This window comes from Bactrocera dorsalis, chromosome 3, assembly GCF_023373825.1.
Source record: "Bactrocera dorsalis isolate Fly_Bdor chromosome 3, ASM2337382v1, whole genome shotgun sequence".
Taxonomy (NCBI): domain Eukaryota; kingdom Metazoa; phylum Arthropoda; class Insecta; order Diptera; family Tephritidae; genus Bactrocera; species Bactrocera dorsalis.
Genome location: NC_064305.1, coordinates 34,832,229 through 34,856,508, shown reverse-complemented (window position 1 = coordinate 34,856,508; position 24,280 = coordinate 34,832,229). Strand labels below are relative to the sequence as shown.

The 24,280-nt window shown below is 38.7% G+C and overlaps 1 pseudogene; it reads left to right on the top strand.

Annotated features, from left to right (window-relative positions):
* The first annotated feature begins 23,784 nt into the window (after positions 1-23,784).
* On the top strand, positions 23,785-23,983 carry LOC125777965 (small nucleolar RNA U3; annotated as a pseudogene).
* The last annotated feature ends 297 nt before the right edge of the window (positions 23,984-24,280 follow it).

Here is a 24,280-nt window from a genome sequence, read left to right as displayed (position 1 = left end):
GCAACACTTAGTGTTGCCTAGTCCAGAAATATATATACCAGCCTAATTATTCATTAAGTACAGCCTTGGTAAATATACTCAGTGTACAATTAAATATTAGACTGATTCAAAAGGTAACAGATGAATTTTATAGTTGCCGCCTAGAGAGTAGCGGCGATATAAGTCATAAAAATAAATGGCGACACTCGAGAGCAACTGGCATTGCAAGGTTGCCAATTTTGAACCAACCAATATTAAAAACAAAAACAAGCGCCCGCTGCTGATAAGTGTTTGAGTGAGGAGGAAGCTGAAAAATAATGCACATAAAATGCACACAAGCACAGCAACCGCAATTACAAAACACGACAAATAAACAAACAACACATAATATTGGTATATCGAATAACGGGCGTCAAGCGGTGTTCCGCTAAAACAGCTGCGCCGCCTGGAGCAACAAACCGGCAATAGCCGTTATGGGCGCTGCGCGACGATGTGCTGATTGCCAAAAACTGCTGTGACCGCCAGCACTCGCCTTTTACTGCGTTAATGGTTAACGGCGTTTAACGCGCAGCAAACTCTACTGTTACGCCAAAGTGTTATAGCTGTGGCTGTGATTGTCATAGTTATATGACAGCAGGTGTGTTTTCATGTTATTGTTGTTATTGTTGTAGTGGTTTCATTGTTTTCACAACCGATGATGTACTAAATGTTTAATTTAACTATGCTTTGTTATAGTGTTGATTTTGAAGTTATACTTCTTATACAACACCGGAAAAGGTTGCGATAGATTCAGGTTGCGCAACCTTGCTCAATTTGAATCTAATGCAACCTTGCTCCATATGAATGTAACGCAACCTTGTCTGCGAAGATGTTCGAGCAGCAAGGGAAGCGGTGACAATCGGCGATCGTCTTTCGGCACAGCTCGGCTTTTCTACCAACAACACAACTCGTTTTTCTCGTAAAATAATCGATTTTTCGAATGTCAAGAATCGATTCTTAATCGATTATTTTACGAGAAAACTCGATTTTCGAGTAGAATGGGAATCGAATTTACCATCCCCACTGGCAGCCATCGCGTGCACATATAATAACCCCCGCACAATAACCACCACGGGTACACAGGTAGCGGTAGTAAGCCTCCCTGCGCTGGAAGCAAGGATACTGCTAGATGAGCAAAAAATTAGGATAGGCTGGGTAGTCTGCAGGTTAAGAGAAAAACCTAATTTAAAAAGGTGTTTCAGGTGCCTGGAATATGGGCATCTGGCAGCTGCATGTAAAAATTCGGACGACAGGAGCAAGTGTTGTCTGAGATGTGGCGAAAAAGGGCACTTCGCGCAGACGTGCGACAAGGCTCCCTTTGTGGTGCTTGCAAGAGCATGGGAAGGGAAAACACAAATCACCAAATAGGTAGTAAAAGATGCCCTCTTTATCAGGAAGCGTACAAAAAATTCAACAAATGAAAGTTATCCAATTAAATCTGAATCATTGCGAAGCTACGCAAGATCTGCTTAAACAAACCGTCTTTGAAGAGAAGGTGGACGTAGCAATACTGTGCGAACAGTACAAAAACATAGACAACGTCACATGGGCCTCAGACACCACCAGCAAAGCTGCCATATGGTCATGTGGAGGCAAAGCTTTCCAGGAAAAGCCCTACTTCACGCGAGCCAGGATCTGTGGAATCAACTTTTACAGTTGCTATATACCACCGAGTGTCCCACAAGGCGCGTTTGAGAGAATATTGCATGATCTGGTACAGGAAATTCTAACAACCACGAATAACGTAGTAGCAGGCGATTTTAACGCATGGGCTGTGGACTGGGGAAGTGTTAGTACTAACAAACGAGGAGACGCTCTTCTCAAGGCATTTTCATCGCTCGAAGTGGGTCTATTAAATACTGGAAATAGGAACACTTTCGAAAAAAATGGTCGCGGATCCGTGATTGACATCACGTTTGTTAGTAGTCCGTTGGTACGATCAACATGTTGGGAAGTGTCTGAAAAAAACAAGGCGCTAACGTTTACAGACAGCATGCATACTGGTGGAATAGTGCAATCGACAGCCTGAGAACTGATTGCAACAAAGCCAGACGTTCCTGCCAGAGAAGACGGAATTCACCAGAATATGTAAACCTGCACGAAATATTTAAGAAGAAACGCCGTGAGCTCAAGAAAGCTATTAAAAGAAGCAAACTCTCCTGCTGCAAAGAGCTCTGCGAAAATGCCGATGAGAATCCATGGGGCGATGCGTACAAAGTTGTGATGACAAAAATCAAAGGTAGCAAAGGGAGAACACCAACCTGTCCCACCTTACTGAAAAGTATCGTGGAAACACTTTTCCCTACGCAGAGGAACGAAGGAGCTATGCCATCAATTATATCTACGGTACTGGACGCACTATTGGTCACCGACGATGAAGTTATAGATGCAGCCAAAAGGTTTGGGAACACCAAAACACCGGGTCTGGATGGAATCCCCAACAAGGCCCTGAAAACAGCTATAACTCACAAAGCGGGCCCCTTTTCAGAGCTCTTTACGCGCTGTTTGCGAGAAGGTGTCTTCCCAAAAATATGGAAGAAGCAGCGATTAGTACTTTTGCAGAAACCTAATAAACCGGCTGGAGAACCAAGCTCGTACCGTCCGCTCTGCATGCTGGACACGCTTGGAAAAATCTTAGAGAGAATTATATGCGTACGACTTAAGAAGCATCTGGAGCAAGAATATCCAGGACTCGCCGAAAACCAATTTGGTTTCCGTAAGCACAGGTCAACCATCGATGCGATCACAAAAGTGACAAATGTGGCAAACAAGGCCATCGAGGGAACGAGGTGGATGTATGGTACAAAAGAATACTGTGCAGTCGTAACGTTTGATGTAAAAAATGCGTTCAACTCTGCGTATTGGCCATATATAATGAGCGCCCTCGAATCCAAAAGAACACCAAAGAATTTGTTGAAAATTATCTCCAAATACCTTTCGAATAGGTTGTTACTATATGATACCGATGAAAGAGGGGTCCAGATTATCGGGTACGCCGATGACATTGCGGTAACGGTGGTAGGAAAAGAAATCAACCAGGTAGAAAGCTTATGCGAGGACACCGCTTTAAAAATAAAGAGCTGGCTCACGGCGAAAAAACTCCAACTAGCAGCCCAAAAAACGGAAGCAGTGTTAATTACCAGTAGAAAAAAAGTAGAAAACGCTACTTTTAATATTGATGGCTATAGTATAACGACTCAGCAGTCATTAAAATACCTAGGCGTTGTAATAGACACGCGACTTAACTATTACACGCATATTGACAAAGCATGTGCAAAAGCGACGCGCATAACGGTGGCCCTGTCGAGGATGATGGCCAATATTGAAGGACCAAGCCAGGGCGGACGAGCACTCTTGGCTAAGGTGAGTCAGTCGGTGCTAATGTACGCGGCGCCCATATGGGGACTAGCAATGCATAATAAGACATACGTAAAGAAAGCAAGATCTCTGACTAGACTCAATGCAATAAGAGTTATTTGTGGATTCCGCACGGTGTCGCACGAGGCGGTTGGAGTCATAGCGGGCATCATACCACCGGACATAATGGCACTAGAGATCAAAAGGATCTACGAGAAATTAAAAAGCGTTGGGAGGCGTCTTACAACAGCAGAATGAAATAAAGAAAGGGTGGAAAGTTTATGTGAGTGGCAGAGGCTCTGGGACATGGCAGAAATGGAAGGTGGACATATACGCTAATCAGAAAGGTGAAAACATGGGTTGAGAGGAAGAACGGCGATTCTGATTACTACTTGACGCAATTCCTGACCGGACACGGATGCTTCCGAGAGTACCTCTATAAATACGGGCACGATAGCGGGACGGAATGTTCATTCTGCGGAAATGACAGCGAAAACGCGCAGCATATTTTCTTTTACTGTCCGAAATTTGAAGCAGAAAGAAACGACTTCCAAGTTATTATCAACGAACGTATCACTCCAGAGAATATCGTGCACCACATGATAAAAAGCAAAACCGTGTGGAATAGAGTGAAGAATTGGTCTGCAATTGCCCTACAGGAACTGAGAAACAAAGAAAGGCAACGAAGTAGCGAGAGCAGAAGAAATAGGGAAGATTAGTCCAGAAAGGAGCCCCTGAAGAACCAAATTTTGGCTGACCCTGGTCCTGCGAAGAAATGCTTAACGGTAGTACCGTAGGACTAGTGAACTGCAGTCGGAGTTAGGGTTTAGTACGTAGGTGTACTGTAACGAAAGTTCAGCATGGTAAGATCCATCCATACTGGGCGTGGTCCCGAAAGAGGTGTAGCCTTAGCGTGCAGTATGAATCGTGCATGCCGTCTGGGACTGACGGTATCTATGAAAGATTCCCCCACAAACAAAATGATTTTTATACTCTCGCAACAAAGTTGCTAAAGAGAGTATTATAGTTTTGTTCACATAACGGTTGTTTGTAAGTCCTAAAACTAAAAGAGTCAGATATAGGGTTATATATACCAAAGTGATCAGGGTGACGAGTAGAGTTGAAATCCGGATGTCTGTCTGTCCGTCCGTCCGTCCGTGCAAGCTGTAACTTGAGTAAAAATTGAGATATCATGATGAAACTTGGTACACGTATTTCTTGGCTCCATAAGAAAGTTAAGTTCGAAGATGGGCAAAATCGGTCTACTGCCACGCCCACAAAATGGCGGAAACCGAAAACCTATAAAGTGTCATAACTAAGTTATAAATAAAGATATTAAAGTGAAATTTGGCACAAACCATCGCATTAGGGAGGGGCATATTCTAATCTTATTCTTTTGGAAAAGTGAGCGTGGCCCCGCCCCCTACTAAGTTTTTTGTACATATCTCGGAAACTACTATAGCTATGTCAACCAAACTCTATATAGTCGTTTCCTTCAGGTATTTCCATATACAGTTCAAAAATGGAAGAAATCGGATAATAACCACGCCCATCTCCCATACAAAGGTTATGTTGAAAATCACTAAAAGTGCGTTAACCGACTAACAAAAAACGTCAGAAACACTAAATTTTACGGAAAAAATGGCAGAAAAAAGCTGCACCCAGGCTTTTTTTAAAAATTGAAAATGGGCTTGGCGTCGCCCACTTATGGACCAAAAACCATATCTCAGGAACTTCTGGACCGATCTCAATGAAATTTGGTATATAATATTTTCTTAACACCCTGATGATATGTACGAAATATGGGCGAAATCGGTTCACAACCACGCCTTCTTCCGATATAACGCTATTTTGAATTCCATCTGAATCCTTCTCTGTATAATACAATATATACATTATGAACCAAAATAAACAAATATGTAAATGACGGATAATGAAATCTCGATTATCACTTTATCATGCGAGAGTATAAAATGTTCGGTGACACCCTTGGCCCTTCCTTACTTATTTTTCCTTGTTATTTATATGGAAAACAGAAAATTTGAAAGTTGCACCTCTTAATATTAATATTAAGAGCTCCTCTTTTGAGTGACGTTGTTTTTCACATTTCCGAAAGTTTTGAGCCTGTTTCTCAGTTGAAAAAAAAGGTTGCCTCAGAATGACACACCCTAATGAATATGCAAGTCAATGCGCGCACATGTAATAAGTATATTGACAAGTCCCAGTGGAACTTGGAAAAAGTACTTCTATATTTCATTAGTTTTGAAAGTACTTATTGGCTATGGAAGATGAAAGTGATTACTTCGTAAATTGATGGTATGCCAATGAAGAAAAGGTTATAAATTTAATTCAACCTCGCTACTAAGCCGCTTTCGATTTCAGCAAATTGTATGCCTGTACAAATTTCTGTTGTTGTATTCTAGCAGATCATGTTGAATTTTATTTAAATTTCACTTGAAAAATAAAACTCATTACCAACCACAATACGATTTCAGCAAATTGTATGCTTGTACATTTGATATGTTGAATTTTTTTTTTTTCAAGAAGTAACGGCACTTTTTGGTAAACGTTCTCGTCCATGAAGTTATTTATCACTTTAAAGAAGAATTTTGTTTGTGGGTGTTGCAAATAAATTAAGCAATAAATATAAAGTGCATAGAAATAAAAGTGGAGATATATATATGTACATACGTATATAGTTATCAAGGTAAGTACTAACATCAAATTTTATTAATCATTAAATTTTATTAAATATGTTATATACATGTACATATCGTACATACTAATAATATTATCAGATGATACGCGGTTTCGGCAAACGTCATATAAAAAGATTAGCAGCTGCGGATTTAGCTAGAATGCAACCACAAAATGTGCAAGCAGAATCTACAAGCAATGATATATTTATGGAAAACATTTCCAATGAAAACGAAATATTTATGGAAGACATTTCCAATGAAATTGATGATAGTAAGTTAAACTCAACATAAATAATATTTTTTTGTTTTCTAGATAATCCAAGTTCATCTAACTTAAAAAAAATGATGTAAAATATAAACTGAAAAAGTGGTACTCGAAGAACTGATAAGGAGCATGCATCAGCTTCTTTGTAAAATATGGTCGGATGAAAGCATGCCCAACGATTGGAATTTAAGTGTGCTATGCCTAATCCATAAAAAAGGAGACTCCACAATCTGCGCCAACTACCGTGGGATTAGCCTCCTTAATATCGCATATAAGGTTCTATCGAGCGTATTGTGTGAAAGGTTAAAGCCCACCGTCAACAAACTGATGGGACCTTATCAGTGCGGCTTTAGACCTGGTAAATCAACAACCGACCAGATATTCACCATGCGCCAAATCTTGGAAAAGACCCGTGAAAGGAGAATCGACACACATCACCTCTTCGTCGATTTCAAAGCTGCTTTCGACAGTACGAAAAGGAGCTACCTTTATGCCGCAATGTCTGAATTTGGTATCCCCGCAAAACTAATACGGCTGTGTAAACTGACGTTGAGCGGGACCAAAAGCTCCGCCAGGATCGGGAAGGATCTCTCCGAGCCGTTCGATACCGAACGAGGTTTCAGACAAGGGGACTCCCTATCGTGCGATTTCTTCAATCTGCTGCTGGAGAAAATAGTTCGAGCTGCAGAACTTAATCGAGCAGGTACAATCTTTTATGAAAGTGTACAGCTGCTGGCGTATGCCGATGATATTGATATCATCGGTCTCAACACGCGCGCCTTTAGTTCTGCTTTCTCCAGACTGAATAAGGAAGAAAATAAGTGGGTCTGACAGTGAACGAGGGCAAGACGAAATATCTCCTGTCATCAAACAAACAGTCGTCGCACTCGCGACTTGGCACTCACGTCACTGTTGACAGTCATAACTTTGAAGTTGTAGATAATTTCGTCTATCTTGGAACCAGCGTAAACACCACCAACAATGTCAGCCTAGAAATCCAACGCAGGATAACTCTTGCCAACAGGTGCTACTTCGGACTGAGTAGGCAATTGAGAAGCAAAGTCCTCTCTCGACGAACAAAAACCAAACTCTATAAGTCACTCATAATACCCGTCCTGCTATATGGTGCAGAGGCTTGGACGATGACAACATCTGATGAGCCGACGTTGCGAGTTTTCGAGAGAAAAATTCTGCGAAATATTTATGGTCCTTTGCGCGTTGGCCAGGGCGAATATCGCATTCGATGGAACGATGAGCTGTACGACATATACGACGACATTGACATAGTTCAGCGAATTAAAAGACAGCGGCTACGCTGGTTAGGTCATGTTGTCCGAATGGACGAAAACACTCCAGCTCTGAAAGTATTCGACGCTGTACCCGCCGGGGGAAGCAGAGGAAGAGGAAGACCTCCACTCCGGTGGAAGGACCAAGTGGAGAAGGACCAGGTGTCGCTTGGAATATCCAATTGGCGCTACGTAGCGAAAAGAAGAAACGACTGGCGCGCTGTTGTTAACTCGGCTATAATCGCGTAAGCGGTGTCTACGCCAATTAAGAAGAAGAAGAAAAATCATTAAAAATATAATAGGCAAAACGGGGATTATTAAATCTATTGGGGGTATTTTCGAAAGGAGTCTTATTGTTCAGTTGAACTACGATGGCATTCATTCCAAATACTCCTTAAAGAAATGCAAGGGGTTAATCGCCTGTTTGTTTGGTAAATAATTTTAGAAAGGAAAAAATATATACATATTTTCTAAAATTTTTTATGATTTCAGAGGCATCAATGAAAGAAGGATATTCCCATGGCGAGTTTGTTAAAGACTTGCGACAAGCTTTAAAACTGGCGAAAAATCGTCATTTTAAAACGAACTCCATATTAAAATCTAAAAAATAAAATATTTAAATAAAATTAATGGTGTCCACTGTTTCTGCTATTGGTAGGTTTATAGTAAGTAGTTACTAGTAATAGAAAAAATAGTTTGGAGGAAAGTACTTCGAAGTATACGAAATACTGGGTTTATAGTAAGAAGTTACCGAATTAATAAAATATTGGTGTGGGGAAATTACTTCGAAGCACACGAAATATAAGGTTTATAGTAACTACCTACTGAATTAATCAAATTAGGGGTGGGGAAAGTACTTTTCGTCATATGAATTCGTAAGCGAAGTGGAGGTCCTTCGCTCCAATGACATTGATCAGAAAAACGAAATTAGATAGTATTATTGTAGGAAAGTACCTCTACTTATTTTTTCAGTAGGAAGTATCTAATTCTTTCCTACTTCCAATATATTTATAATTTATATCACTTATTTTGAATATTTCTAAGTCAGAGCATATGTATATCTTTACTCGCTATTACTATTCCTAATGCTGACAAAGATTGGACTGGTTGCGTAAAAAATTATCAAAGTTCAAAACTCTATTGCCCACTATATATTTCTCATCATCTATTTGCTTAAATTCCTTAATTTTGAAGGGAATGCAAGGAGTCATACAGCAGTAATTATTGGGTTGAATTGTTGATAAAAAAAATGGCTTTCAAATAAAATTATTTCTGCCAAACGATTTGTTTTAAAACCAACCACTGGACTTTTTGATGACACTACTACTTCATTTACATATAAATTATTAAGCTGTTGAAGAACTCTTGTTGGGCATTTAATTTTGTTTTTTATGTCTTGCATGAAATTCTCAAACTTGTATGCAGTAAAGTCCATGATAAACCCTTTTTCTCTTATGCACTGCGGTAAATGCAGCAAATTATGTACATTATAAGTAACTGCCTTCTCAGAGTAGATCTGGGGAAACAGAATTACAAATTTCTTTAATAGCTGGTCGCTTACATCCAAGTTATCAAAATAGCTTTTTTTAGAAAATAACAAACTATAGGCGCAATGCAAAATTAAAAAATTATTGTAAAGCTTATCACTAATAATGCCTTTCAAAACAATAGGGCCAGTATACAAAAGAAACTGCCTAAACTCAGTTACCTTCCAGAATTTTAATTCATCGAGGCTTCTTGGTTTTTTTGAAAATTCTTTTGGCATAAAAGTACCTGAAGCAAGTAACCGTTTTGAATCAGTTCTTTATCTTTTTTTTTGCAATTTGAAATTATTTGTTTTATGGTTTATAATGCATATCAGCATTTTTTTGTTACTCCTAGATCCAATAAATGCATGGGATCTAGAGGAAACTGCGATACCATTTTTATTCCAAGCTTTTCGAGTTCTGAAGGAATATTTTTAAACATGTTACTATGATGTTCTGGGGGCACACGATTTTTAAAATTTAAATCCGTCCTTTCATCGCACCTTTTTGTGCTATAAACCACAACATGTTCAATTGTTTACCCTTTCTGTGTGCATTTGTGGCAACCATAATGAGCATTGTGACCTACAACCCCTGAAACATAAGCTCTTGCAGGGGCGTCACAAATAAATGCTCTTATCTTTACAGCTATAGGTTGTTTCTTGATGACTCCTTCTTGCATTATTTTTTTTAAATCATTATTAAAATCATGTAGGTATTGATCTACACTTACAGGTTTAGAGCCAGCGATAAACGCTCCTATTAAAAATACATATTTTTCTTGCATACTATCTATAGAGCCTAATATTGGCCATAGCGACCTTTTGGAACTTATAAATAAAGGAAGACCATAAATGCCTATATCTATCACTATTTCAGACATGTTTTTAATCCTGTCAGAAATTTTTTGTAAATGATGGCTAATGCCTATATGGAAATATTCGCCAGGATGAACGCTTTTTACAATAATTTTTTCGTTTTGTCCTATTAGACCATGTAACGACAAAGGGACATCCAAGCCTTCATCTTGCAAAATTGATAATAATGAGTTTACTGAATTTCTACTTGGGCTGTACTCAAAGTACCACTTTTTCCGTTTATATTTTACATCATTTTTTTTAAGTTAGATGAACTTGGATTATCTAGAAAACAAAAAAAGATTACTTATGTTGAGTTTAACTTACTATCATCAATTTCATTGGAAATGTCTTCCATAAATATTTCGTTTTCATTGAAAATGTTTTCCATAAATATATCATTGCTTGTAGATTCTGCTTGCACATTTTGTGGTTGCATTCTAGCTAAATGCGCAGCTGCTAATCTTTTTATATGACGTTTGCCGAAACCGCGTATCATCTGATAATATTATTAGTATGTACGATATGTACATGTATGTATATAACATTCTTATCTTTATATATATAAATCTTCTGACCGTGTGTTTGCCTTGGAATTGCTCCTAAACGGATGGACCGATTTTGATGAAATTTTGTGTGTACGTTCAAGGAGATTCGGGAATGGTTTATATTTACAATTTGGTCCACTGGAAAATGTTTTTTAAATAATTTTTTCATTTTTAATCAATTTTTAAATTTGGAATGTTTGATTGATAGATGGCGCTGCCATCGCAGTATCCAATATTCAAACCTTAAATTGTCGTAAACGTGTATTAAACAAAACGATGATCAAGGTTTTATCACATCGCTTAATATCTATGTATATATATATAAAAGAAAGTGATGTTAGTGACTACGCTTATAACTAGAGAACGCCTGGACCGATTTCGGTGATTACCACCAATTCGGATAGGTCTCCGCCCAAACAAGGAGAATACTTTTTTTTTAGGAGAATACTTAAGAAAATTATGGAAATGTTTTTTTTTTTTGGATAATTCCAAAAAGTATCTTTTTTCCATAAACATTTTTTTTCAATTTTTGTTTGTTTTGTTTTTCAATATTTTGATTTGTAAATTATTTGAATAGTTCAATTTCGGTCGCTTGCTTTTTTATTCCGGCTATTCAAAAGAAAAATTATTCAGTGAAAACTTTACGTGCGTTTCACACAAAGAGGTCAATTGCAGATTGAAATTTGTTACGAAGCCACGAAGAGGTCGCCCTAATATCGGTCCATCAAAGTATGGCAGCCAAAGGCAAGGCAAGGCAAGAAGTACTCCCAGGATGCGGTGACATACGTGCGGAATTATGGATCGCGGTCAATAAGCAAGCGATCGTCACGATGTCACAGCACGACTTTTCAAACAACAGTTACGCTGTTTCTGGGAGTTTATCGTGGAGTAGGGTCGGGATATGGGGTACGGTTTGATGCTAAATGTACTCTGTTGAGTGGCAAAAGAGAGGTTTGTCGCACGTACATATTCTTCTTTGGATGGTGGATGGTTGTCACACCAGATCAAATTGATGAACTCATTTCTGCGGAAATTAATGATGATTGAAAGATCCAGTATTATATGAAGTGATGAAAACCAACATGGTTCATGGACCTTGCGGACACCACAATCACACTTCGGTTTGTATGCCTGACAATAAATGCGCGAAACATTATCCATGTGCTTTTCTGAAACACAAGCTGGAAATGATGGATATCCACTCTATCGGCGTAAATATCGAAGTTAACAACACATCAAAGTTGACAACACATGGGTCGTACCATATTCGCCATTATTGTCTAATTCACATTCAAAACTCATATCAATGTTGAGTATTGCAGTTTGGTGTAATCGATAAAATGCGTTTGTAAATACGTCACCATAGGAAGCAACATGGCGGTTATTGGTTTTAAACGACACGGTCGATACGTGAACTGAAATAAAGCGCTTTGTAGGATATTTCTTTTGCAATTCATTAACGTTTTCCGACTGTTGTGCGTCTCGAAGTTAATTTGGGGAATGACCAAAGAGTCTATTTCAACCCAGAGAATACAGTACAGTCAACAGAAACACCACCAGCAACAAAATTAACATTAGCGAGTTTTTTCTCAACTTCCGTCAGTGATCCGTTTGCGAGAACATTGCTCTATTCGAAATACGTTGATATTATACATGGGATGCATCATCGAAGAAATTGTTACGCAGAAAGCAGGGTCATCCAGTAGATGGACATCCAGGTGTGTTCTCAACTAATGCATTAGAATGAACTTACACAATCCACCCCAAAAACGAATGCCACTGAAGTTCACACACATTTCGCGATGATCAGCCTTCAAATCCGCGTTATGGGATACGACCAAAAATTACATTGCCGAAGACATTTTACATTGCATACGCTAAGAATTGGAAATGGGTCAATACTGATTGATACTTCCCATGGTCTGATATCAATCCCATATGCCGTTTATCAATTCACGAAAGATGGACTCATCACGAATGTTTATACGAACATTGGCCAAACTGTCGTAAGTACGATTCCTTGAGTGTACGAGCAATCTTAGCTGCCGCAAATACCTATGTTGTTGACTTAAACTGGAAAATTCAAAGTCAAATTCCAGGAGACTTGCAGTCATACAAATCGATCGATCGTCTGACAATGAAGACGACACCGTGAATTACCAGTGGAATTTGTAAATTCTTTGGAGAGGCCTGGTATGCCACCGCATCATCGCAATCTGATTGTGATGCACCTATCAAATATAAGGGACAAAATGCTTGATGCTACGGATTTCTTTTGAGTTCTAACGATTTGCCATTTCGGTTCAAAAGTATTCCGTTTCCAGTGAAAATTGAATTTAAAATGACGATCAACAGAATAGTCGCATAGTGGGTGGCATACATTTGGAAATGCTATGTTTTTCACACGGCCAGATATACGTGGCGTGCTCAAGAGTTGGAAAACCATCTTCTCTGTACATTTACGCACCGGAACAGAAACCAAAAAATTTTGTTTATCAAGCTGCGTTACATTGAAGAAAAATGTAGACAAATAGCAAATAAATGATTATCAATAAAATATGAAGTCTTTTCATTTCAAAACACACAATTTCGCGCAGGACAACGGCTGCGGGGTCAGCTAGTATGTATATAAAAATGAATCGCAAAATGTGTTGGTAAGCGCATAACTCAATAACGCCTGAACCAATTTTGCCAATTCTTTTTTTAAAATGTTCTTTGAGGCTCAAGGAAGGGTTTTACGGCAAAAAAATTCGAATAATTGCCGGAAAACTCCTAAAACCAGCCCTTTTCTTTTTCCCATACAAACGAATGAATGTTTGTTTATTAGTAACGCTGAGAGAACTACTGAACCAATTGAAAAGTTTCAAGCGTTTTTGAAACACGAAAATTATTTAGGGATGCGCAATTTTAAATTCCCCAATTACCTGTCGCGAAAATACTTATTAATTGCGAGTAACGAAAAAGGCGCGTGCGTTCGGTTGTACGGTTCGATTACAATAGCTTCTTTATTTCACTTAATCTAATTGCTAAGCCTAACTTAAAACTAACGGCTTAAAGTAGTGGTAATCTAAATATGTATTAAAAAAGGGGTAAATATGATTATCTTCAACTTATGTTTAATATTGGAATAGATTACGTTGAGGTAAGTAAGGTGAGTATTACAAATGGATTATTAAGGTAAGTATACAATAGATTTTCTTAATTTAATTTTTAACAATTCAATATTTTTATAATTTAACATTTTATAATTCATTTGTTATTTTTATTTCAGGTATAAATTTGTAGATAGGTCGCTTGACGTAACACCGGTCACCTTGACAGGATCAATTTCCTTCAACCTCCATTGGAAGCAAGGCCAGCTTGTGCATGGGACGCTTAATTGTGCCCGCCTTAGTCGTCACGTCTGCGACTCGCACCTTGCCGTCTTTCCCTTCGACGGTGGCGACGACGCGTCCGAGTACCCACTGCTGTGGCGGCACGTTGTCCTCGTGGACGAGGTCGTTGAGCTGCAGATTGCGAGTGGGGTGCAGCCACTTGTTGCGTTCCTGAAGTCCCGTCAGGTATACTTTGGACCACTCTCGCCAGAACTGTTGCTTGAGACAGCAAACAAGTTGCCATCTCTCGCAACAACGAACTGGGTCCACTGGCACTTGCTCTGGAGGTAATGCTTCTAGGGAGCACCCTATCAGCAGATGCGCTGGGGTTAGTGCCTCGCCGTCGTTGGGGTCCTGGCTCAACGGTGTTAGGGGCCGAGAATTGAGGATGGCCTCCACTTCTGCCAGTAGGGTTGACAGTTCCTCTGCGGTCAGTAGCGATTACGCGAACGACGTGATGCTTGGCGAACTTCACCGCGGCTTCCCATAACCCGCCGAAGTGCGGCGCCCGCGGTGGTATAAAGGTGAAGCTGCACCCTTCGTCTGCTGCGAATCTCTGCAGTTCTGGGCCCATTGCTAGAAACGCCTCCTTCAATTCGCGCAGCTTGCGATCGGCGCCGACGAAATTGATGGCGTTGTCGCTGAATATCTTCGTCGGCATTCCTCGGCGTCCAATGAACCTTTTTAGGGCGAGAATAAATGAATTAGAAGAAAGGTCCGAGACTAGTTCTAAATGTACTGCTTTTGAAGTGAAGCAAACGAAAACTGCTATATACGTTTTTACGGGTGGTCGACCACGTATTTTTAACGTTGTATATATGGGACCACAAAAGTCTACGCCACATATCAGAAAGGGCCGTAGTGCTCGAAGTCTTTCGACTGGCAAATTTCCCATTATTTGGTTTTGCAACTTCGGCTTGTAATGAAAACAATGTATACAGTTTCTTACGGTTCTACTGCAAGCTTCTCGGGCATTAATTAGCCATATGCGTTCTCGAAGAAGCGCAACCAACGCTTTTGCCCCAGCGTGGTGATTTCGAATGTGCAGGAACCGTAAGTACGTTATAACGAAGTGCGAACTTTTATTTTATAAAAGCGGAAATTTGGCATCGTATGGGAGAGGTGCATTTAATAAGCGACCTCCTACTCGGATTAATTTGAATGACAGCGACATATCCGAGTACTCATGCAAAAACGGGTTGAGTTTTTGCAAGTTTGCGGGTAGGGTGGTGCCTTTATGCAATTTTTGAATAACATCCGAAAATTCTGAATGTTGGACCACCTATGCAATTTTTAGAAAGCTCAAGTTTAGCTCTTCTGAAGTCAGATCTTGGCCCCTGGAGGAATTTGGTGGTCGCCTGATCCATCGTAATATATATGCGACCACACGAAGCAATTTTTTATGAGAAGAGAATTTTTCAATAAGGTCCAATATTGAGTTTTTCTCAGCAGTCGAAATTAATGTAAATGTATTTTTCTTCTTCTCTAATGCTTCGTCTTCTGGTGAGAGCTGGAAGTGGTTATTAATTGGCCATAATGCAGGGTCTTCTAGGAGGAACTGTGGACCGCCAAACCATATCGAATTATTCAATTCGTCCACGTTACAACCCCGAGACACTTGATCCGCAGGATTTTGTTTCGTTGGCACATGTCGCCAATGTACTTTGTCAGTCAACTCTTGGATTTCGGACACTCTGTTTGCGACGAAGGTTTGTAGTGAAGATGGATGTGTTTTTATTCAATGTAAAACGATTTCAGAGTCTGTCCAAAATGTAATATTTTCGAAATGTCGACTCAACATAGGCGCTACTCTTGACCATAATTTCGAAAGAAGATGTGCTGCCGAGAGCTCAAGACGCGGAAGAGATTTGGTCTTCAGCGGAGCCATTCTAGACTTTGCAGTAAGCAGCATGCATTTAATACCACTAGCAGATTGGCTTCGTATGTATATGCAGCATCCGTACGCCCTTATTGAGGCGTCGGAGAAGCCATGTATTTGGCAGATGGCACTCGACTCAACGTTTACGTAACGAGGAAAGCTTATTGATGAGAGCTGCATTAGGTTGGCTTTAAAGTTCTGCCAGCTAGTGTCAAGGCGCAATGGAATCGACTCATCCCAATCTAGTTTTTGGATCCAAAGCTCTTGCAATAAGATTTTTGCTTTGGTAACTAGTGGGGCTAGTAATCCAAGAGGATCAAAAAGGCGAGCAGAAACTGATAATATGTTTCGTTTAGTGGCTCGCAGATCATTAAAATTGTCATCTAAAACAAATCGAAACAAATCCTCTTTCGGCAACCAATGGATTCCTAACGTTTTTGTAGAGTTTTGGTCATTGAAGCTTAATGACTTTTCAGTGCAATCACTGTCGAAAAATTTAGGGTGGTTCGAAAACCACTTCGTTAAGGAGAATCCTGAGGAGTTTAATATTTTAATTACTTCACTTCTCAAAAGATCTAAAGACTCAAAATTTTCGGACCCTGTTAATAAATCATCAACATAAAAGTCTCTTTTGATGGCCAATGAACCGAGTGGGTATTTCTTTGTATTGGCATCACTGAGCATTTGCAAACACCGTGTTGCGAGAAATGGAGCAGGCGCAGTGCCGTATGTTATGGTGTTAAGACGAAAAATTTGAATTTGCTTAGAAGGATGCTCTCTCCACACAATAAGCTGACAATTTCTGTCTTCTTCATGCATAATTATTTGACGGTACATTTTAGTAATGTCCGCTGTTAATGCATACTTATGTAAGCGAAAACGAAGAAGAGTTGAGTATAACTCTTCTTGGATGGTTGGACCTACCATCAAAAGTTCATTCAACGCTATTTGAGTTGAAGATCGACTCGAAGCATCAAATACAACACGTAATTTGGTTGTTGTTCTCTCGGGCCTTAAAACGCATTGATGCGGAATGAAGTAGTGTGGCTCACTCGGGATCTTATTGTTCGTTGGGCTCATGTGACCCAAGGCTCTATATTCATTCATAAAGTCCAGATACATTTTACGAAGTTCTGGATCTTTTAATGTCCTTCTCTCCAGGGCCTGAAACCGCCGAACTGCGGTTTGATAGGAGTGACCGAGTAACTTACGGTCAGCTTTAAAAGGCATTCTGACTTGAAGTCGTCCTGAAGGCAATACTTGAGTAGTATTAACGAAAAAATTTTCACACTGTTGTTGCTCTGGTGTGAATTTGATGCCATTTGATTCTGAAGGTAATTCTTCTAGAGCCCAAAATTTTTGGACTACTGAATCGATTGACGTTAAGTCTTCTTCAGCTTGGCATAGTGTGCTATGTAATCTGTGAGGAGAACTTATATTACTGGCGTATTTGCCAGATACAAAAGGGTTTTCTGAAGAGTTGGTTGGTTGGGACCATTTTTAATTTGACCAACAGCTAAAAGATAGAAAAATGTTTCAGCACCCAATAGGATATCAACTTTTTTAGATTTGTAGAATTCTGGGTCCGCCAATTCAATATTGTGCGGAATTTTTCAGCCATTAATATTGATGTTATGGTCTGGGTGATTTGCCGAAATGCATCGCATTACCCAGAATTCCGCCGAAAATTCAAAATTGTTTAACCGCGACTTGACAAACGCGTTTAGTTTCGACCCCACTTTTGTATTGGAATTGCCAATTCCAATTACGCTTAATGTTTTGTGCTGACGTCGAATCCGCAACTTTTGTGCCAAGTCCTCCGTCATAAAGTTGACCTGGGAGCCTGAGTCCAGCAAGGCTCTCGCAGGCAGGTAATCTCCGCAGCTGGTCCTCACTAAAATTACTGCTGTTTCCAACATGACCCGATCCGGCATACTGGCTGTATGCATGGCATGTGTGGTGGACGGTTGCGGATGAGGTGCAGCGGGGAAAGAGACTGGATATTGGTGCAACAGTGTGTGATGCGATCCGCTCTGCATTTCGAAACGGTATGTCCCTTACGCAAGCAATTTATGCATAAGGGTACCGATTTGACGAACTCGAACCTCTGTTGCACCGGAAGAGCCTTGAAAGTAGGGCAGGCAGTTAGATGGTGATCCCTGGATTTGCACTGTTGGCAAAGAGGCTGCCTCGTATTTGCTGCAACCAGCGCCGATTTGGTCCTATCCGCCTGTTGTTGCTTTCCATGACTCGTACTGCCTGTTGGTATGGGTATGGTATACTCCTTGAGTATGATGATCCTTCCGCTGACAGCTGCTGGTATCTCCTATTTAGGGTGGCTTCACAGTCCTTCCACAGTGACAGTTTGTCATAGTCTAGCGCTTCTTCCCATTTGGATCGGGTGGCGGAATCCACCTTTGTCATTAAGATGTGTATGATTATTGCGTTCGTTATTTGTTTTTCATCGCCCAGCGATAGCAATGAATCATATACTTCTACTGACACTTCGGCAATCATTGAAGGCAGGGAAGGCCCAGAAGGCTTTGGGATTGTTGGCAGCTCAAAAAGTTTGAATATTGTATTGAAAAATATCAAACATTTATTATCGTAAACTTTTTTGAGACTTGCCAACGCTTTCGGATAATTTTCATCCGACATCTGGAACGCTTTAACTGTTCCCAGAGCTTCTCCAGATAGACAATTTACCAAATGGTTAAACTTTTTTATATCTGGGATATTTGGATCGTTATGAACCAAGCTCTCGAACAAACTCATAAAATTTTTGAATTCGGAATATTCTCCCTTGAATTTCGTCAAATTCATTTTAGGGAGCCTTGAGCTGTGAGAAGCTGCAAAAGATGTTTCGGCAATTGAAGTTCTATTTTTCGCTAAAATTGACTTAATTATGGACTTCGTTTCAACGATTATGTCCTCTAACTCCCCTCGGGCATGTCGTCCTCATCAATTTCTTCACTCTTTGATTGGCATTTCATTAATTTTTCACTATGTGAATTTAATATATCTAGACGACATTCCAATTCGATTGGATCTAAAGACATTGTCTTTTCAAGAAGGCCCGTTTTAATGCGCAAAATACCACTCTTCGCAACCGTTCTTTGACGTCTTAACGATTTTAAGTCCGTCAGCTCCTTACTTGGAGACAGGCTTGCGAGAGATGGCTTTGGCTTGCTCATTTTGCTTGTTTAAGTTAAATTTCCGAAAAAAGACTATAACGGTTGGCAACAGATATACTAAGAATCGATAACGAAAACGAAAAAGAAATGTCGATTCCCAAATATACGAAAGCCAAACTAATCGCAATAAAAGTTGGCAACAAATATATTTGGAATCGGTGACGAAAACGAGAAAAAAATAATATCGATTCTCAAGTATACGAAAGCCAAACCGATAAATGCGCAAAATGAGCAATAGCACAAAAAAGTAATTTAATCGGAAAATGTCCGAACGAAAATCGACAAAAATTGCGAAAAAACGACCGATAATTTCAAACGCGGTTCGAAAAAATTGCGAAAAAATATATAATAATTTAATTTTGAAATAAGAATTTTTTCACCTTTATTTTAAAATAAAGGGCTACGCAAAATCCCAAAATCCCTTTGATTCACTTCAAATTTATACATTTAGATGTAAACATACGTGGGGTTCAATTGTATAATATATAATATATGTATATATTGTTATATATGTATGTATGTAAGAATGTCAATATAGTGAAAGAAAGGGAGAGCCAAAAATTGAAAGTGTGCACTTTGTTGTTTATTTGAATTTTCGTTTGTTTGCACCACTTTCATTAATCCGCACTCGTTACCTGGTGCGTCGGCTGTTTGCCGGCGCTCACTTCCCTTTTGCGCAGAATGCAGCGGCAGCTCATTCCCACGACGGCAGCGGCGTTGTAGCAGCGACGGGTTGATGGCAGCGGCGACGATGGCAGCAGCGGTTTGATGAAAATGTTGAAACGTTACGTACGTTATCTGTTTCTCTATTGCGGCTTCACTTCACACGGCACTTTTGACGCAACGGATACTTATGTAGCGGCACTAAAGATCTTTACGTTTAAAACGGCACTTTTAATTTTAATAATTATTAATTTGTGTCACGGTACTTTCAAGCGATCCTGTTTCAACGCTTTGGTAGAATTTTTTGTAAATCACTGTACCTACCGGTTTTCCAGTTATGTATGTTTTGTTTGTCTTTTTTACTTCTTTTTATTCTTTTTAGAAATTTGGTAGCACAGGTAAGTATAAATTTTTTCTTTGTTTTTAGCACACACTCTGTATCACGTATGTATGGTATGTAGTTTTTATTTATTATAGGCAATTTTATTCTTTTTTTTTGTTTAGTTTTCAACGATTTGCTGCTGCACATATGTATCACTTCACTCATATAGGGATCACTCCACTTTTAAAGTAACACCTTAGTATTTGTATGTATGTACGTAAGTATCACTTTTTTTTTTTTGTATATGTACATATATGCCTTGCCTTTTCGGCTTTTTTCTTTTTTATTTTATGTGTTTAAGGTGTTTTGGGGTTATATTTGTTTTATATATTTTTTCACTAATTTCACTGTCAAGCCGAAAACCGAAAGCCGAAAGCCGGAACAGGTAATTGGTTCGAAAGAATTTTTAAACCACTATTAATTGTATTTCAGTTTAAAAAAAAAAAAATTTTATTTTTCTAATTACGCACTTGTCCCTACTCGGGCGCCATAAAAAGTTTCAAGCGTTTTTGAAACACGAAAATTATTTAGGGATGCGCAATTTTAAATTCCCCAATTACCTGTCGCGAAAATACTTATTAATTGCGAGTAACGAAAAAGGCGCGTGCGTTCGGTTGTACGGTTCGATTACAATAGCTTCTTTATTTCACTTAATCTAATGGCTAAGCCTAACTTAAAACTAACGGCTTAAAGTAGTTATAATCTAAATATGTATTAAAAAAGGGGTAAATATCATTATCTTCAACTTACATATGTTCAATATTGTAATAGATTACGTTGAGGTAAGTAAGGTAAGGTAAGTATACAATAGATTTTCTTAATTTAATTTTTAACAATTCAATATTTTTATAATTTTTATAATTCAACATTTTATAATTCATTTATTATTTTTATATCAGGTATAAATTTGTAGATAGGTCGCTTGACGTAACACCAATCTTGATGAAATTTCAGAGAATGTTCTGTGGGGATCGGGAAAGGTTTAAAAATAAATAAACCTGTATGCTTTTTGTGAGGAAAAGTCGGAAAATTGGACAATTCCAAAAAATTAAATTTTTCCATACACATTTTTTTTTTCAATTTTTTGTTTTGTTTTTCAATTATTTGAATCGTTCAAATTTGTCGTTTGTTTCAAATATATTTGAAAATTATTCAGTGAAAATGTTACGTGTGTTGCACACACAGTGATCAATTACAGATTGAAATTTGCTACTGTCGGCGTTCTTTTTGGCATCAACTTACATTAGCAGTCCAAGGCACATGACCGAGTACTCCCAGGATGCGATGCCATACGTGCGGTATTATGGATCGCGGTCAATTAGCAAGCGATCGTCACGATGTCACACCACGACTTTTCAAACAACAGCTATGATGTTCGATGGACTTTATCTTGAAGCAACGTATATGTGGTGCTGTTAGATGCTAGATGTACTGTTTTAAAAGGCAAAAGAGAGGTTTTCCGCACGCATACATTCTTTTTTGGACGGTGGATGGTGGATGTTGGTTACACCATCAAATTGATAAAACCATTTCTGCGGAAATTCCTGATCCAGAGAAAGACCCAGTATTATACGAAGTGGTGGAAACCAATATGGTTCATGGACCTTGCACTACAATCCCTTTTTGGTTTGTATATCTGACAATAAATGCACGAAACACTATCCATGTGCTTTTCTCTCGGAAACACAAACTGAAAATATCCCCTCTATCGGCATCGCTCACCAGATAACAATGACAGAACTTTCAGCATTCAACTTAGAAGAGTGAATATACGGTCGATACGTGAACTGCAATAAAGCGCTTTGTAGGATATTTACTTTTTCAATTCATGAACGTTTTCCGACTGTTGTGCGTCTCGCAGTTAATTTGGAGAATGACCAAAGAGTGTACTTCAAACTAGAGAATACAGTATAGCCAGTGGAAACATCGCCAGCAACAAAATTAACATTGTCGAGTTTTTTCTCAACTTTTGTCAGTGATGCGTTTGTGAGAACATTGCTCTATTCGAAAATACCTTGATATTATACATGGAATGCATCGTCGAAGAAATAGTTACGCAGAAAGCAAGGCCAACCAGTAGATTAACATCCAGGTGTCTAATGCATTAGGACGAATTTACACAATCCACCCGAAATACGACGATTATTTCTACCTTCGGTTGCTATTGATTAATGTACGCGGTTCAACTATATTTGAGTCATTGCTTACTGTGAATGCTTCGATGTGTGCAAGGAATGAAAATGAAGTTCGCATACTTTTCGATATAAACATCAACATTGTCAAAGACATTTTACATCGTCTTCGCTAAAAATTGGAAATGGTAAAATTTCGGTTGGTATTTCCGGTGGTTCGGTATCAATTCCATCTTCCCTTTAGCAATTCACGGAAGATGAACTTATCACAAATGTTCGGACATTGGCCAAATTATCGTAACTACGATTCCTTAAGTGCATGCGCAATGTTAGCTGCCAAAAATACCAATGTTGTTGACTTCAACTGAAAGATTCAAAGTCAAATTCCGGGAGACTTGCGCCCATACAAATCGATCGATCGTCTTGACTATGAAGACGACGCCGTGAATTATCCAGTGGTATTCCTAAACTCTTTGGACAGGCTTGGTATGCCACCGCATCATTTGTGTCTCAAACTAGGATCTGTCGTTATTATGTTTCCCAATCTTCATGCGCCGAAACTGTGTAATGGAACCCGACTGATTGTGACGCACATATCGAATACAAGGGGGCAGAATGCTTGATTCTACGAATTCCCTTGAGTTCTATCGATTTGCCATTCCAGTTCAAACGGATTCCGTCTCCAGAAAAATTGTATTTGAGATGAGAATCATCAGGACACAAGGATAGTTGCCTGAATATGTTTCATAAATTTGGAACTGCTATTTTTTTCACACGGTCAAAAATAAGTGACTTGCTCACGAGTTGGAAAACTATCTTCTCTCTACATTTACGCACCGGAACAGAAACCAAAAAATGTTTTTTATTAAGCTGCGTTACATTGAATAAAAAAATAAATGATAAATTTAACTTACTTTTCATTTCAAAACACATAATTTCACGCAGGAAAACGGCTGCGGGGTCAGCTAGTATTTAATGATTAATAAAATTTGATGTTAGTACTTACCTTGATAACTATATATGTATATAAATATATATATCTCCACTTTTATTTCTATGCACTTTATATTTATTGCTTAATTTATTTGCAACGCCCACAAACAAAATTCTTCTTTAAAGTGACAAATAACTTCATGGACGAGAACGTTTACCAAAAAAGGCCGTTACTTCTTGAAAAAAAAAAAATCAACATATCAATTACGAGTACAACAACAGAAATTTGTACAAGCATACAATTTACTGAAATCGTATTGTGGTTGGTAATGAGTTTTATTTTTCAAGTGAAATTTAAATAAAATTCAACATGATCTGCGAGAATACAACAACAGAAATTTGTACAAGCATACAATTTGCTGAAATCGTAAGCGGCTTAGTAGCGAGGTTGAATTAAATTTATAAACCTTTTCTTCATTGGCATACCATCAATTTACGAAGTAATCACTTTCATCTTCCATAGCCAATAAGTACTTTCAAAACTAAAAAGTACTTTTTCCAAGTTCCACTGGGTATACTCTTTTTTCTTTCGTTTGTCTTTCATTTCTGCGAATTCTCAAAAATTTGCGTATCTTTTGGTTGAAATACTCTGCGTTGGCCGTTGAAAAATTAATACTATACTTCACGGAATCATTTCTGTGTGTCTTTATTTCCATTTTTGGAAATCGACCCGCGATGACGAGGTATATCGTTTTATCTGGCAGCGTGAGGTTTAAGAAGTTCATTTCTAATTTTGTCTTGTGGCATATTAGTAATGATGTTTCTTCCAAAATCGTTCGCTTACAACGGATAAAACGACTTCTGAGTGGTGATTTTAATGAATAAATACCTTTTGGTTGAAATACTATGCGTTGGCCGTTGAAAAGTTAAGACTATACTTCTCAGGATCATTCATTCCTTTCATTTCTTCAAAAAAATTAATGACCTTTAGAAATATGCATATTTGCATTATTTCGTTGTCATTTCCATATTCGTAGCAATAGAATTTCTATGGCATAAGTAAAGTAATGACCTCCGATTGTCACCCCTTGACGCTGTAGCAGCTTCGCCTACAAACATGCGTAAATATGTATGTATGTATACGTATGATCGTGAATACATATCGAC